Here is a 15,479-nt window from a genome sequence, read left to right as displayed (position 1 = left end):
AGTTTTTCAAACCCAGTGCCTCAAACTGCACGTCTCAATACTGTGTGAATGTAGTAAAAGCTTTTTGTGTGATACCATGTACTGCTTTACATCTTCATGTAATGTAATGCCGTAATTTCAACTCTTCCCACTGGAGTAGCCAGAGTGCCCTCAATTAGAGACTGATACAGAGAAGCTTGTTACTTAGAGTTATGTTCAACTGTAGGCCTAAATGTGTGATGATAAGCAATGCTCACCTTTCTTGCAAAAGCGTGGTAATTGAATGTTGAAATTCTACTTCATATAATATGGTTATTTATTTCCTCATTTTCTCTCTTCATTGAGCTTCCTGGTGGCTCTGGTCAGCTTATCTTTGTTCTGGCTGATCACAGCAGCCCTGTCAAGCTTGTCTGACTTAATGTCAGAAAGCTTGGTGGCAGTGGTAAAAGCTGCCATTATTTCTGCAGCTCAGTAGGTGAGAGAAAGACATTGAAGATATATTAAACGGAACATCAAAGAGCAGCAGATAACTCCACTGTAATGCTTTGACACTGACTGATGTGTTCTCTTCATAATTTTGTCAATAGGAGCCTGGGCAAAACACAGCTCATTAAATAATTTTGAAATTGCGCTTGTGGATTTTGTTGGCTCCATCCATTGATAAAACATCTCTCAATTTCTGTCAGAGAGTTGAAATTTGGTAACTAGATTTGGAAGGGAAAGGCATCATTTTTTCAACTGTATGATTTCTTTCTTGGCACAAATATGTTACACATTGCCTGATTGTCTCCCAGGGTTGGTCTGACATCCATAATATTTATTTCTATTTTGCAAGAAAAGAGTAGTTAGGTGAGTAGTCCATGCACACAAAGCAAATATGTTGCAGTCAGAAATAGATGCCAGATTCATGACTGTGTTCTTACCTCATTCTTCCTTTTCACTCATCACTAACTTAAGCTGAGTTTGAACCAGTGACCTAGATGTGAAAGGACCCGTAACACGTTATTAGTTCTGTAAGCAAATCAGACCTCTTGGTTTGTATGTGTCTAATATGTTGTTTTAATCGTATCTGAAATCAGTCCTTCACTGTAAATGGTTTGCTAAAAGGGTGATCTTTCTGAGAGGCAGAAATGAAAATTTCAAACTGAATGTAGCGTTAGAAAGAAATGAAATGTTTACAGTGGCTTTTGTTTTTGTTTCTGATCATGCTTTAGAAGGGAATTTCGTGGGTTACGTGTTAGATTAGGCAAGGAACCAAGGAAGCTGTTCATTTGATGTGTGACAGAAGGTTAATCTAATGAGCAAGCTGAAAGGACATTGTCAAGCTGTTTCAGGCTCAAAATTTGTCTTCTTTAAAATCAGAATCTAACATATGAAAACTTGTCCTAAAAACGTTAGATGTTTATGAGAATAATAAAGGCTTTATAAAAGCAGTGTGAATTGTAAAAGCTCCCACACTTAAGTAGCAATGTAAGAGCTGTTGAACTGTGCTTATTGGTATTTCTTGTAGGAAATGGTTATATTCAGCTAAATGCCCCGATCTGTGCATAATTCTACTTTAAGACGGAAAAAAAAATGCTTAGTTTGCTACAAATTAATGTTGAATAAAAGTGGAAAGTTTCTGTAGCTATGGACTGAGTCCTTGCATTCATTTGGCATTTACGTGTTTGCCAGGTTATCCTCTGCAGTTTGGTATGTTTCTCTGCCACTTCAAAAGACTCAGACACAGAAGTCTGTGACTTCTTTTCGGAAAGACAAACTCATATTTATTAGATGTACTGTTCTTACATGGCCTTCTTGCAAACTCTGTCATCATAGGGGATAGACTTGATTGAGCATGATGTGAATGCTGCTATTTGCTTTTTATGCTTGCTTTGTGGATTAGCTTTTTAACTGTTCTAGTAAAAGACAAGTTTAAGATGCCAGATTATTTTTAATTGCGGAGATGTCAGACCATTCCACAACTATCACTAGACTTCAGAATGTGCCCTAAATAATTATTTGAATAATCATCTCTCTAATAATGAGAGAGATTTAAGCTGTATTAGGCTAGGGGATTAAGCCATTATTTGTGACTGTGAATGTATAATTTTTGTTTTTGCAAAGTTCACATGACTGGATTTTACCTAATATAGAGGATCTTTAGAAATGAATTCACAGGCAGTCTGAGTGCTAGTTGCAAGGTGATATTTCTGTGTTTCACAAGTATTAGTCTTGGAAAGCCCAGGTTTAGCAAAATTAAGCATATTGTTCTGTGGTACAAAGAGATGGGACACTATGGCCTACTTGATGTCCTTTCTAGTCCACCAGTGCCTATCCTACTAATATATCTGTCAGCTGCAAGCTCACACTTCCTCTTGCAGACATCGAAGATGAGCCCCACCTTGAAAGAAAATCAGGAGTGTGTTGGCATGAATGAGAACAGAATCCTCCTCCAACCATGTACAAAATGTAAGGCAAAAAAAAATCTGTCTCAGGCTTCTTCAGTCTCAGCTGGCACCTTCAAATATTTATTTTAAAAAGTCAGAATTATTTTGTGTTTAAAATTGTCTGTAAACTCATGCTAACTGTGGGGAGGCCACCGTTCAGTCTTCTGCCATTTGTGTTCATCAAGCAGTTTGTCATATGCTTGCACATTTTTAATGCACAGTGTGAGCAATGAATTTAGTTTAGTCTGACCTTTTCATCTTTGTTGCTGTGATCTTGAATTCTTTTAAGATGTTGAGCAGAAGTACCATAATATCTCCCACCCACAAAGTTTTCCTACTTGTGATCGTGGGACTTCAGTCTATGGGCAGAACATTTTAAATTAGAATGTTTGGCTTCTTTGCGTTGCTTTGCCCTGCCCATTCATCTATCAGATTGTTGAAGCATCTTACCCTTCAAGCCTTGGTTTAAAAGGTGTGGGATATATTTTTTGCCACTTTTTTGTTGGTTGTGTTGTTGGTGGGGTTGTTTTGTTTTGTTTTGTTGGTTGTTTTTTTTTTTTCTTTTTAGATTTTCAAGTTACTCTCATAGGGAAAATAGTAAGTTGACCTGCTGTTCACCTCAGAGTACAATCAGTTCTGTTGTTTACTACTTCTCTTCCTTCAAATCCCCTTTTTCAGTCCTGGCACTGAATGAGGAGAAAACAGTGAAGGAATTGTCAAGAGAAGTGAGGGGGGCCCCAGAGATGAGAGGCTGTTGTTTAGCTTTATTATTTTTTTTTTAATTTATTGATTTATGTGTATGCTACATTTAAAGTTGGACCTACAGGTGACTTAACAAAAATCAAAAAGAATCTTCTGGAGAATCCAAACATTGCTGTTTTGCAGGAATTGTCAGCTTATGAATAGAGCAGCTGTTAAACAAGCTTCTAAAACACTTCTTGTAGCTTTACAGATAATGCAGAATAAGTCATGTAGTACTCCGTATTTATATGAATTCAAATAAAGGTATAGTGCTTTGACATGCTTTAAGCCTCTAATATTTTAACTGCATACTCTCTGTTGTAGGCTGATTTACACATTTTTTTTATGATAGAGGAGGTAGTTTCACTTGTATCAGTGAAACACTACTGTTATTTAAAAAATGAAACTATCTTAAATGATAAAATTCATAAATTAATATCTTATCTTTTTAATAAGAATCCGCCTTGGCTTTCTGAGACCCAAATATTTGGGAGTAGTTAGTGAAAACATTACTTTTGTCATCTTTGTTATCATTATGGAATAATTTGGATGTGTGGAGATCTCTAGGCCTGTTTATGTAACTTGAGTGCAATTTGTAGTATAGCGGGAGAAAGATCTTTTAACTGTGACCTCTTATGTAGATCCTGTAAAGGTTAGTGGATTTTAAATTTGCAAAAAATCTACAAGTACAAATAACACTAGAGATACTTCCCAAGTAACCTGGCATTGAATTCCGACAATTAATCCACATCCGTGCATACCAGAGATATGTTACCCAAGGCTGATGTGGTTGTGTGAACTCTGAGGACTAAAACACATTACCTGAAAAGGTGATAGAGTTCTCTGTTTTTTGGTTTATCTTGATAGTGAAGTATTCAAATACATCTTTTGCCCTCTACTGTCATGACGGGGCAGGGAAATATAGTGAGATTTCTATCTGTTTTTACTTCACAGTATAAATTGACACTTTCTATGTGATGGTATTGTTGCCAGGCCCAAGGCCATTTTCCCTCCATGCTGGGATAGCAGAGCTGGATGAATCCATCAGAATGTGCATTCAGGTCCGAGTCCTGGGTGTCTATGACTTTGTGTAGGAGTCAATCAACTTGCTCAACTCATTGATTCCAGTTCATGTGAAGTGTAATAGAACAGGCGGAATTGTTTCTTCCTAGTTCTTTATTGTGCTGCTGGACTTCATATCTCAGCTGTCTTCTAAAAAACTACCCCAGCATAGACCTTGCGATCCAAGTCACTGACACTGTGGGAAGCTTTCTCTTCCTTCAGTCTGTTCTTTGCCTTTGAGTTATTTTTTCAGCTTCAGGAAATCTTCAAAAAAAAAGGTTAAAAGGCTCATATGCAGTGGAAGGTGAGAAAAGAATTCATCCTTAACCTGGTCAGAGCCAGGGTAGTATGTAGCATTTTCACTCCAAGGTAGCTAAGCAGTAACTGCCAAAAAAAGCAGGCACCTTTATAATTCTTATTGATATATGTAAGAGAAAAAAAAAAAAAAAAAAAAAAAAGCCTGCCTAAGATAATGGGATTTTTTTCTTGTGCTTGGACTGTGTTCATGTTTCTGGTAACTGCTCCCAGTAATAATGGAGTAGGCACAGCAGTGCTTTGAGGAAGTGCACCATCATTACAGGGCCTGGAACAAATGATATTAACCATTAGGGGAAATGATATTGTGATTGTTTCTACATGATGCAGAGCTGTGGTGGTATATGGAGCAGTTAGATTTCATGATAACATGTCAACCTGTACTGATCTTGAAAGCTGTATTTCAACAAGTGGGAAGCAGTGACATTTAACATCCAGCCAAATTTTAACGACTTTTTAATTGAAAGATAAATCTCTCAGTAAAACAAAGGTACAGAGTCTGTACATGTTTATGGAAGTTTCAAGCTGAATGACAGATGTAATCACTCAATCTAGACTACGAAAGGGTTGAAAACTGTCAGCAGGAGCATTCAAAGGCTTTTATATATCAGCTTAAGAAAATCTTTGTCCCTCCTTTTCTAATTGCTGAGATGGTGGAATACCAAGTTTTACTGCTTTGTTGTGGTTTCTTTCTAAAGGTGTGATATGACTTCCAATCTTTTAAGTACAGTTTGTAATCCGAAATCCCTTCAGGTATAGTTGTTGGGAATCACTCATCTATACCGTCGGAGACATGATAACAGAAGTGCTTACAGTCATAGTTGAGTAGTTAGAAGATAGCATGTCAGCTGAGACAAAGCAAGACCAAGTATGTCTTGCACCATACAGCACAAAGTGAGATGGATTTGCATGAGAATTCTATTTCCCAATGCTAGTTCCTGTTTTCTTTCAATTGCAATAAACTGAGAGCATGCACAGGTCAGTCAATGAGTTTTATGCTATAGCTATAAAGCATTATTTCAAGATTTCTACTTGTCATATCTTAAATGTTTTAAAATGAGATTAACTCATGTTTCAGTGCGGGTGAATATAGACACTATGTTCTAATATAGGTTGGAATTTAGAATCTTATTTATAATTAACAGTAGCATTAGGAGACCTGGTTATATAATGGTAGCAATCCCATCTCCTTCTCCATTACCCTTGCCCTTTCTCTCCATTATATGTGAAATAGAAAAAAACCTGCATTTTTCTGTGATCCTTCAAACTGGTGGCTTAAATCAGAAATACAAGACATGGTTTGCCTCTAGACTCATTCTGCAGCCCTACGTTGTACCCCAGTTTTAATGGAATGACTTCAGGTTGACTTACTTTTCAAAATGCGTTGTGAAAATGAATTCAAGGGTAGGAATGAAGTAAGCACCTTTTGTCCCCATGCACCATGACCAATTACATTTGCTTCATGCTGTTCTTAGGTTCTTAAGTTCTCCTTTAATCTGTACAAGCAGAGGCTGAGAGAAAAAAAAAATGAATCGTCATTATTTGGTAGCATTCAGTCCCATGTCTTGTGGAGTTCCATAGTTGATCTCTCTCCTGGTGGGGCTGGCAGGGATCCAATTAATTTCTGTACCTGAGGAAAACATTACAGTGAAGCACCTGAATTTGGCTTGTGGCATTACATGAAGCATATTGTTCACCTTCAGAACTTGAGCCATTTAGGTGTGACGTTTTGTGCAGATGCTATGCAGACCATAAGAGGCAGTAAGAGAGGACAGAGAATGATTTCAAAAGTCAGATGTCTACGTTCTGGTTGTAGTTCCAGCTGGGTTTCCTCTGGATTTACTGCAGAATGTTTGAAAATGTGGCTCCTTGTTAACCTTGGGCAGCCTGTATGATTGATGATTCCCCTTAGTCGTAAAAAGAAGACATTGGTGTTTCTGCTTAATTTGTGTGTATTTCCTGCTTTATTATTGTAATAATGATTTATTGTCTTAGATGATGGAAATTTTATAACCTATTAGCCTTTTTTGGAGATTGAAGCTGGGTGCTCTGCTATGTGAATGAACCTCTTTGTAGTGATGTTCTGCTGCTAAAAGGTTACATTCAAACCCAAATATAACAAGATAATAAAAACACAACGTATGGTTGGTGCACAATCTCTTAATTTAATGAAAATAGTTAGCTTGAGTTTGAGCAGATTTTGCATGCTCCATAACGGGAAAATGCATCTAATCTAGATTCTGTTTGTTTCCTCATTTAATATACTATCAAAATAAAAAATAAACAAGCATTCAGAGAAGAGCAACTGAAGTAGTCATACTGCTGTAGAGAAAGATAGGTGAAGAAGTAGTAGAAAGAAGAAATGCCTGGAGCTTAATTAGAGGAGGGCTTTGCATATCCCAGTTTCTACTCCTAAGTTTCCCAGCATTGCTCCAGCAAACCTATAGGCAAGCAGCAGCCTACAGAAGATCCCTGCCTGAGCTGGTAGCTGACAAGGCAGATATCTCTGAATTTAGGGGCTTACACATGAATGATTTCACTATTAACAATGGAAAATTTGTTTGGAAATAAAAACTTAAATCAGACCCCACTACTGGGTGAGCAGCCATGACTCTATGAAAGTAATTTGAACCATTTTGGTACCTAGTAGGGGAGCTGTTGTTTCAGGCTGGCACATGGACATGTAACAGAGTCTCACGGGCACAGCTGAGTATCAAGAAGAAGCTTCTGAGTGTGAAATCTGTTAGACCAGCTGTTCCCAAGTGGTTTCTGTTTGTGCCTCTGTTTCTGGTGATGAACTCACTCCAGCCGAGCTTGCGACCCTAAATACTAACATAAACAATCGAATCTCTGTCAGGCTTGCAACCCCACTCTGCGCTGCCCTGACCCTGCTGGAGGTTATGACCTCGGGTTTGGGAACCGCTGGGATAGACTGCCAGATAGTCCTGCAGGGGAAGTGGTGATATGCCCCTTCCAGGCCAGGATCATCACAACAAATGCCTTTAGATCGCACAGTAATTTGTAGGCCCCTACCACCAGTTGGGGATTGTAGCCTATTAGAGCTGACATGTCACTTTAGTACATCAGGAACATCTTGGAGATCAAAAGGTCATAGTCCTCCCACGCTGCTAGAGCCTTTCTTCATGGATTCTCCCCTTCTCTCGCTCCCATCAGTTGGCTGGCATTGAGCCCCAGCTCCCAGGCGGCGTGCTGACTGGCCACCAATGCTGAATGCCTACCAGCTGCAGCTCCTGTCCTGCCACCTCTCCTTTGCCTTGCTCTGCTCCCAAGTCACCCCTTCCAAAATACTTGTTCCCAAACTCTCCTTGCCCATGTTTCTCTTTGTTGAAATAATTAAAAGCTATATTCAAAGTAATTAAAAGCTACATGGGCCAATGACAGCAGAGGTGTGCAAAGCCTTTTCCTGTATTTTGTAGAAGTATAATTGTTACTTACCTGTAGATGTGAGCACAGTCTTCCAGACGCAGAATGCTGATGGCAAAATAAACAGTTAAAGGCCTCGCGGAATTTATGAAATGAAGAGCATTGATAAGACATGCAAGCAGCCTTTGTAGTATAAAACGCAAACTTAAAGATGGTCTAGTTGGAGATTTTTGTGCTTTGTTTTACTGCAGTCTTGCAAGGGGTTTATAAGCAACAACAAAAATAGATTTCAAATGGGTTTTTCAAAAGTACTGTTTACTAGAATGTAAAATAGTGACATTTTAATAGCTAATTGATTTGATAGTCAAAGGTCAGTGATTTCATGCTATGCAGTCATGGAAGTTAGGCTGTGGCATCGCTGTGTGACCTGGCAAGGATGGGGCTTGCAAAAGGTAATTTATTTTGACATTTTTCTTTTTTGTGTTTAGACCCTAAAAAATGTCAGTGAGTGCAGGAAGGAGAGAGGAGAAGATGGTGCAGAACAATTACTTAAAACTTGAATTAAAAATCTGTAATGCATAAAATTATACTCAATTTAGTCTGTACAAGTCCTGAGTTTGAGCTCTATATAGAGTGCTTTGTTTAGAGATGTTGCTGGACTGGTTTTCTGTCAGGCAGGTGCACAGAGAGCATTCAAGTGAAAATGAGAACAGAAAAATCAAGTCATGGAGCTCATAATCTACAGTGCCACTCAAGGAAATAGTCAGAAAATCTTATGGAAATAGTTTCTGTACACAGCACTTCCATATAAAAAAAGTTGTTTGAAACTTTTATCTGTAACTTGATCATTCCTTAAAAACTAATTACATGTCAGAAAATGGAGCATAAAGTCTCCTCCATCTGTCTAGGTTTGGATATGGTGCGCAAAGGAGCATATCCAATTCATAGTACCTCTTAGGTAATCAGATTAATATCTCTTGAACTGAATTTACCCTTTTGATAGTGAGTCTTTCATATGTAGTGTTTCACATATCACATTCTGTTGAAGCTCTGTTGCCTTTCAGTAATTTCCTTGAAATCTATATCTGGTATGTCTGCACTCTTTGGAGCTGTTTTTGGGACATGCATCAATTAGATGTGTTTCTGGCACTCTCTTAATGGCATAGTTTCCCAAGAGTCAAACACTGCTCCAAAAACTGAGATCATTTGTTTAATTTAAAAGCAAAATGGTATGGAACTACAATTTAAAGTTTCATCAGCTATTCCCCTGTAGTTTTGAAGGAAAAAAAAAAAAAAAGCAACTAATAAATGCTGTGTCTTTACACAAAAAATAAATAAATTCTTGTGTTCTTCTTAAAATATCTGATTTCATCCTTCTTTTTTTTTTCTTTCCTTTCTTACCAGTTAATTTTAATTTCTTTTTTTCTGTGGTAGATTTTCAACTTCTTATCAAATTTCATTCGTTGTTGGTTTTGCTTAGCAAACCAGTGGACTGGATTTTGTCATCTGCTACTAAGAAAGAACTGTAAATTATACAGGTTGGGTCTTAATTAAAATTACTCATAATCAATCTAAATCCAGAATTACATTTTATGTGGTCGAAGTTTTTGGCTCTAAGATTCTCTGCATATCCATATTGCATAGGAGTTGGCTGCTGTTTTTTTTTTTTTAAAAACACATTGACAGTTATATGTGTGTAAATTCCCATATTCTAACAGATCTATCCAATAAGATTCATTCTGTGTCTAAAATACCTCCTGCATCTGCATTAGTATTTGGACTGACATCACTAATGTGGTTTTCAAGCCACGTTAGATTGAGGACTCAATCTAACCCAGCGCATGCAATTAGTGTAATTTTTAAATTATTATGGTTTCAGCCCAATATTTGATTATTGTTCTTTTGCATCAGTATTTAAGGTGAGAGAAATTCACCTGCAATTTGCTGTAGACTTTAGATCTATTTCAAGCAAATAAATAGATTACCGTGTCTATAAAGCAGTGGATTTTCATCAGCCTTCAACATGATAAAGCATTTCTTGTTTTAATTATGCTGAAAACTTTTGTAACAACAGTAGTTTCCATGAAGAAAAGTTTAATCAAGTGACATGTTTTGTGGAATTGTGTTTAGCCTGATAAAATGTATGTCTTGAAGATGAGAGGAAACTAGACTGCGGTTCTTGGTCAGAACTAGACGTGTTACACCAATTAACATCTGGGTTATTTTCTCTCTCCCTCTCACTCTCTTCCCCCCCTGCTTCCTCCCACTCAAAAAATGTTGTTTTGTGAGGTCTTCATTTTGCTATATTTTTGAAGAATATAGTGAAAATAAAATTGTTTACCTACTTCTAGCCCTACTTCTTACCTCTATGTGAAATTATGTGGTGTTTGTCCTGCATTTTGCACAAGATATCTGTGGTAGTGGTATACTATATTCTCATCTCTTTTATTAACAATTACCTGCTGGTGGTAGCCTTGCACATAGCTGTGAGCAAGCTCTGAACTCAATAGTACCATTGAAAACGAGAGTTGAGAGCTTACTACTGAGTTTTGGCAGTTTAATTACTAATGATGTGTTACTGCTTCTAAATTAATAGCTGTTCCTGGTTACGATAAAGTTGCTTTAAACCTGCAAGCTTTTTTAAACTGAATTTGTTGCTTCCTCTTTGCAGTGTGGTTTCCTCCTTTGGCACCTTTAGAATGTTGTGGTCCTGGGTGTTGCTGAGGTGGCATGTCATATTTACACTCTATTGGAAAAGACTGCGTCATGGGCACTTGAAACTGTGGAGTTTTCTTAGTTCAGATACTCAGAGTTGACTTCCTGTAACCACATGATTACTTATTTTGAATGCTAAAATGTTTTTCTGTATTGTTGTATTTAACTTCATATCTATACCTATCATCTTTTTAATGATAACACTGTGCTGCTTGTTGTATAGTGAATAGAATGATTATTAATGCTTCTCTGCTAGTGTGGGTAGTGGAGCTCAAAAGAAATCCTCTTACTTGTCTCCATTACTTTTGCTTCCTTTTCAGTCTCCTCTTCAGCTCCATGGCCACGATTCCATGTTGGTTTAATTATTGAGGCCTTTGAAGGAATAAAGCAACGTCTAAAATATCAGCCCTTGTTTGTCAAAAAAAAAAAAAAAGACAACAAGTTCCTTTTTACCTTTTGGTACTGTAGCATCTTCCAGTGCTTTAGTGGTGTTCCATATAAACTCTTTAGGCCAGGGTCTTGCATCTTCCCGTTCTAAGATTTTATTGCCCTTAACATCTTGGTCCTATTTACATTATAAAGCAAATGGTGATGATTTTGTTCATCCATTTTAATCATCTTTTGTCTTACTTGACCATGTAGTGGCAGCAAATAGGTTATTCATATGATGATCTTCCTTTGCTCTATCTATGATGATATTAGAGAAACCCTGTGCAAGCAAGTTCTGCAATCAGAACAGTTCTAACAGAACACGTAGTCCAGGAAACAAAATTTGGAATGTTTATCTGAATGTTAATAATCCATTAGCCGCTAAGTGTGCTCCTGCCAAGGTTTTCTGCCGTCTCCCAAATCTCTGCAAATGAAATTAATAAGCTAGCCACATTTAGCTGGAAGACTCTTTCATACAGAGCAAGTCAGCATATAGAAAGTGTCATTTATTACTTATCTTCAGGGTTTTTAGCAGATATTCTACTTTTTATTCATCATTTTCTGTGTATCTTCTTCACTGTTGTGCTGCATTTGTTACATCTGTTTATTAACCCATATACAAAGTTATACATTTTGATGACTCTAATATGTATTTTATCTATTAACTGAGGCCCTATGTGAAAGACAAGAATTTAATTCTTTTAATCTCCAATTCCTTAATCATAAATTATCATAGTCTACTGCTGTTAAATGTGCTGGTGGTTTGAAGATTATCTTCTCTACCAACTTGGGTGAACAAATACTTCTTAAATTTTTAGAAGAAAAATTGCTCTGCCTAAAAGTGAAAGCTCAAGAATACTGTCTCTGGAGCCCTCTGTCTGATGTGCGATTGTTGAACTTGAATAAGATCTGCTTTTCCCCAAATTCTGAACTGAGCAGATAGGATAATTCTGTCCTTCTTGAAATAAGCAATGTATTTTTAAATGGAAAAACTGCTTTTATTGGTATGCCTTAACTAGTGATTAATAGCATACATACAGACCTAGGACATCCTGAATTTTGGCCTAATGAGAACTCTGCCCTGCCAAATCTCTTGCAGTACATATCCTCTCATAACTCATAGTCTACTTTTCTCCTCTCTTATTAATCCCAGGATAACATTAAACTACCAGTAAGTCATAGCCCTCAAATGTTGACATTCCTTGAAAAAGTAACTGGATATAACGCCAGTGACAATCTTACTGTAACTAACCAGATGTAACCAAGGTGTGTTTTAAAAGTGTTTTAAATCCCACCTCATGGTCAACATTAACGTTTTCCTGACACCTAATATAGCCTAGATGAAAAGAATCTTGTTTCTTTCACGGTATTGACACAAAAAAACTATGCCTTGTACTTCCATCTGTAGTTAGGAAAATATTTGCTGAAAGCAGACAGTACTTCATAGATTTTAGTGTTACTGTAAGACATCAAGCAGAAAGCTATGTAAACCATAGTTGTCTTTTTCTTCTAATTGGACCGCTAAATGCAAGAGCTAGTAGCAGAAGCTGTTTTACTGATTTCTTGTTGTGTTTCAGCTTTGATCTGGAGACTTCACTAACAACCTCAATCAGAAGGGAAGCTCAGGTTCCCATTCCATCTTTTGCTGGATTTCTAAAGCTGTTGGAAAAGCTGCTGGTGATGTAGATTGCAGTTCTGCCACATTTTGCAGTAAGCTGGCAAATCCATTTTGCATCAGACTGCATGCAACATATGATGGTTGTGACATTTGGCTATTACTGACCTGTAGTAGATCCAAACCAGTGACCTGAAGGAGAAACATACTTTTTTCTAGAGTCAGTTGGTCTCTTGACTTGGGCCAAACTAGTGAACTAGCAGTGAAAGCACTGTCTCCTTGCATAGCCTATGAGCTGTAGTGTACAGCGAAGTACTGGGTTCAAAACCCCATGTTAACTACTGCTGATAAGCCTCATTTTATTCAGTTTTAATGCACCTGGGCAGAAAATACTTCAAGAAAGTTACAGCCAAAAATGGACAGATAGATCTGATTTTCTGACCATCTCTTACTAACGTTTCCCAATTTTTGTCCTGGGTTTAAGGCCTTCTGTATGATACATGCATGTATGTGTTTATACGAGGCTGTTTTGTTTCTTCTAATTGTAGTAATTTCCTTGTTAGTTAAGAAGGAATGTGTATGTAAACAATGGCTTTTGCTTCTTATCCAGATTTCTCCTGGCAGTCCTACTGATAGGGTAATCCAATGTCTGTGAAGTTTATCTGTGGCAATGCCAGGGAGTCTGATTCAAGCCCCTCTCTGAATAAATCTTGCAGGGCATAAGTCACTGATAAGGGGGAATCATGATGTTTGCACTTTTATGCTTGCAAATGTAGTTTTTAAAGTGTATTTGTCCATTGCCCTTTACAAATAAATATCTCACGTACCAGAGGTGGACATGTTCCCCAGGCAATTCCCTGTATGGGGAGTGGGGTTTAAGGGTTTCTCCTTTTTCGCTCAACAACATGCTTGTGCACAGCTTTTATAGGACATCTTCATGGCTTAATGGACTATTTCATTTATCTTCTTGTCTGGTTTGTAGCTCTTTTTTAAGGATTAGACATACATCTGTGTAGTTCTACTACACCCAAATAATGGTGATGTAAATGAGAGGAAAGAATGCAAGTTTGTGCATACAACATAAGAAACTGACTTAAACAGTGCTTTGGAGATTATTCAGAGGTGGGAAAGTAGTTGAAATTTCCTCAGCAGAAGCAGTCTTTGCTCATCAGCTTTGGCAAAGTGCCTCTTAATGTGATCCTAATACATTTTATCAGAATTACCAAGGAATGCTGTTTACTAGTCTTGGGTACAGTAATAAACTTCTGTTGGAGTATTTGTCTGATCCTTGGACTTTGAGGAGGATATGGAAATACAGGAGGAGAGTTCAGAAGAGGATCAGAAAAAACAATCCATGTCATAGCAAGGCTTTCCAGTGCAAGGCTTCAGGAGTTTGGTGAGAATGTGAGACTGTAGAGGTCTTTATGCTTGGGATTGCTATTTGGCAATTCAGTCTTCTCAGCTGTGTGTCTATTAATGTGAGATGAGTTGACGAAGAAATGGTGAGCTTCCACCTTAGAAGACAGAGCTTTGTAGCGGTATGGTTGACTGAACTTTAGGGCGGCTCCTGTGGGAAGCTATTACACTAGCTATTGCTTCACGTATTTAAGACCACATTAAACATCTGTATAAAAACAGTCCTTAACCCAGCTTTTTGCAGAGCAGACCAGTGTAAATGTTCACAGGAAACTCTTTTGGCTGTACATACTGCCTTGATTTTACAGTAAGGAAAAATGAGATTGGAAAATGAAAGGCTGACTAAATGTGGTCCATTTGATACATCTCCTAGGTGAAGGCACAAAAGTTTTCTTGAACTGTAATCATTTGGTTTTGGCAGAGCCTTGTCAGAACCTGGCAAAGAAGTGTATCTGTGGAAGAAATTAAGATCTGAAGTCATATTGAAGCATGAAACAAAGTGCATACTTAAAACTCTGCACTTCTCTAGCAATATTTATATGAGATTTTCTAGAACTTTTCAAGGAAAACTCTTATTTTGCTTTTGCAGGCTATGTGTTTTAGGATCAGCTTATGCATCCTCTCATATAGCATGTGTATATATGCTCATTTCTGCATGCGGTGACAATAAGCTTGGTGAGGTGCACAAACCAGCTTTGTGTATCTATGCTTTCTTTTGAAATGTGTCCTGACTAAGCTTTTGGGATTTTGAGAGGAATGCATGGATGCAAATTGTAGTTTCCAGTCATATGAATCAGAATTCTCATAGTGATATTTTTCGAACTGTGTCATGGAAGAGCTTAACTTCCTTTTTAGTGACTCTACAGGCAGAAGTTTTTATAGCCTTTCACTGTATACAGCTTTTCCTGGACACACGCTGCTCAATCCTTTGTGTTTTTAGTGGAGACCAAAACCATAGGAAAGCTCCTTTGAGCTGTGGCCAGTAATATTTACAAAGAGAAAAAAAAAATATTCACTCAGACACTGGATCACCAGATAGCTCAGGAAAATCTGCATACTTTTCTGTGTGCTGAATACAAAGGGCTCAGATGAAGAATATGAGTGAGATTTGAAAAGTTGGATATGAAAGACGGGGATTAAGGTGTGACTGCTGCCCTGTTCTCATGGGATTATTTGAATTATTAAGCTGATAGCTGTCACTGTCATTGTTCAGGTTGTTTATTTTTCATCTATAGACATCAAAAATAGACCCAAAATCATACCTGCCTCCAGCCAAGTGGGATTTCTGAATTGTGCTGAGACCATCAACAACTTCCACAGCAAGCAGTAAATGCCATTGCCCTGGTTTGGTGGTCTTAGATCTCCGGTGCAAAAAGTACTGAGCCAATACAGAA

At 37.6% G+C, this 15,479-nt stretch overlaps 1 protein-coding gene across 6 annotated transcripts in view; it reads left to right on the top strand.

Annotated features, from left to right (window-relative positions):
- Positions 1-15,479, top strand: part of RAD51B (RAD51 paralog B) — a 337,160-nt gene that overhangs the window by 145,319 nt on the left and 176,362 nt on the right. The window lies entirely within an intron of this gene.

Source organism: Phasianus colchicus, chromosome 5 (assembly GCF_987193195.1).
Source record: "Phasianus colchicus chromosome 5, bPhaCol1.hap1.1, whole genome shotgun sequence".
NCBI lineage: Eukaryota > Metazoa > Chordata > Aves > Galliformes > Phasianidae > Phasianus > Phasianus colchicus.
Note: the sequence above shows the minus strand (reverse complement) of the source record. Positions and strands in the feature narration are given on the sequence as shown.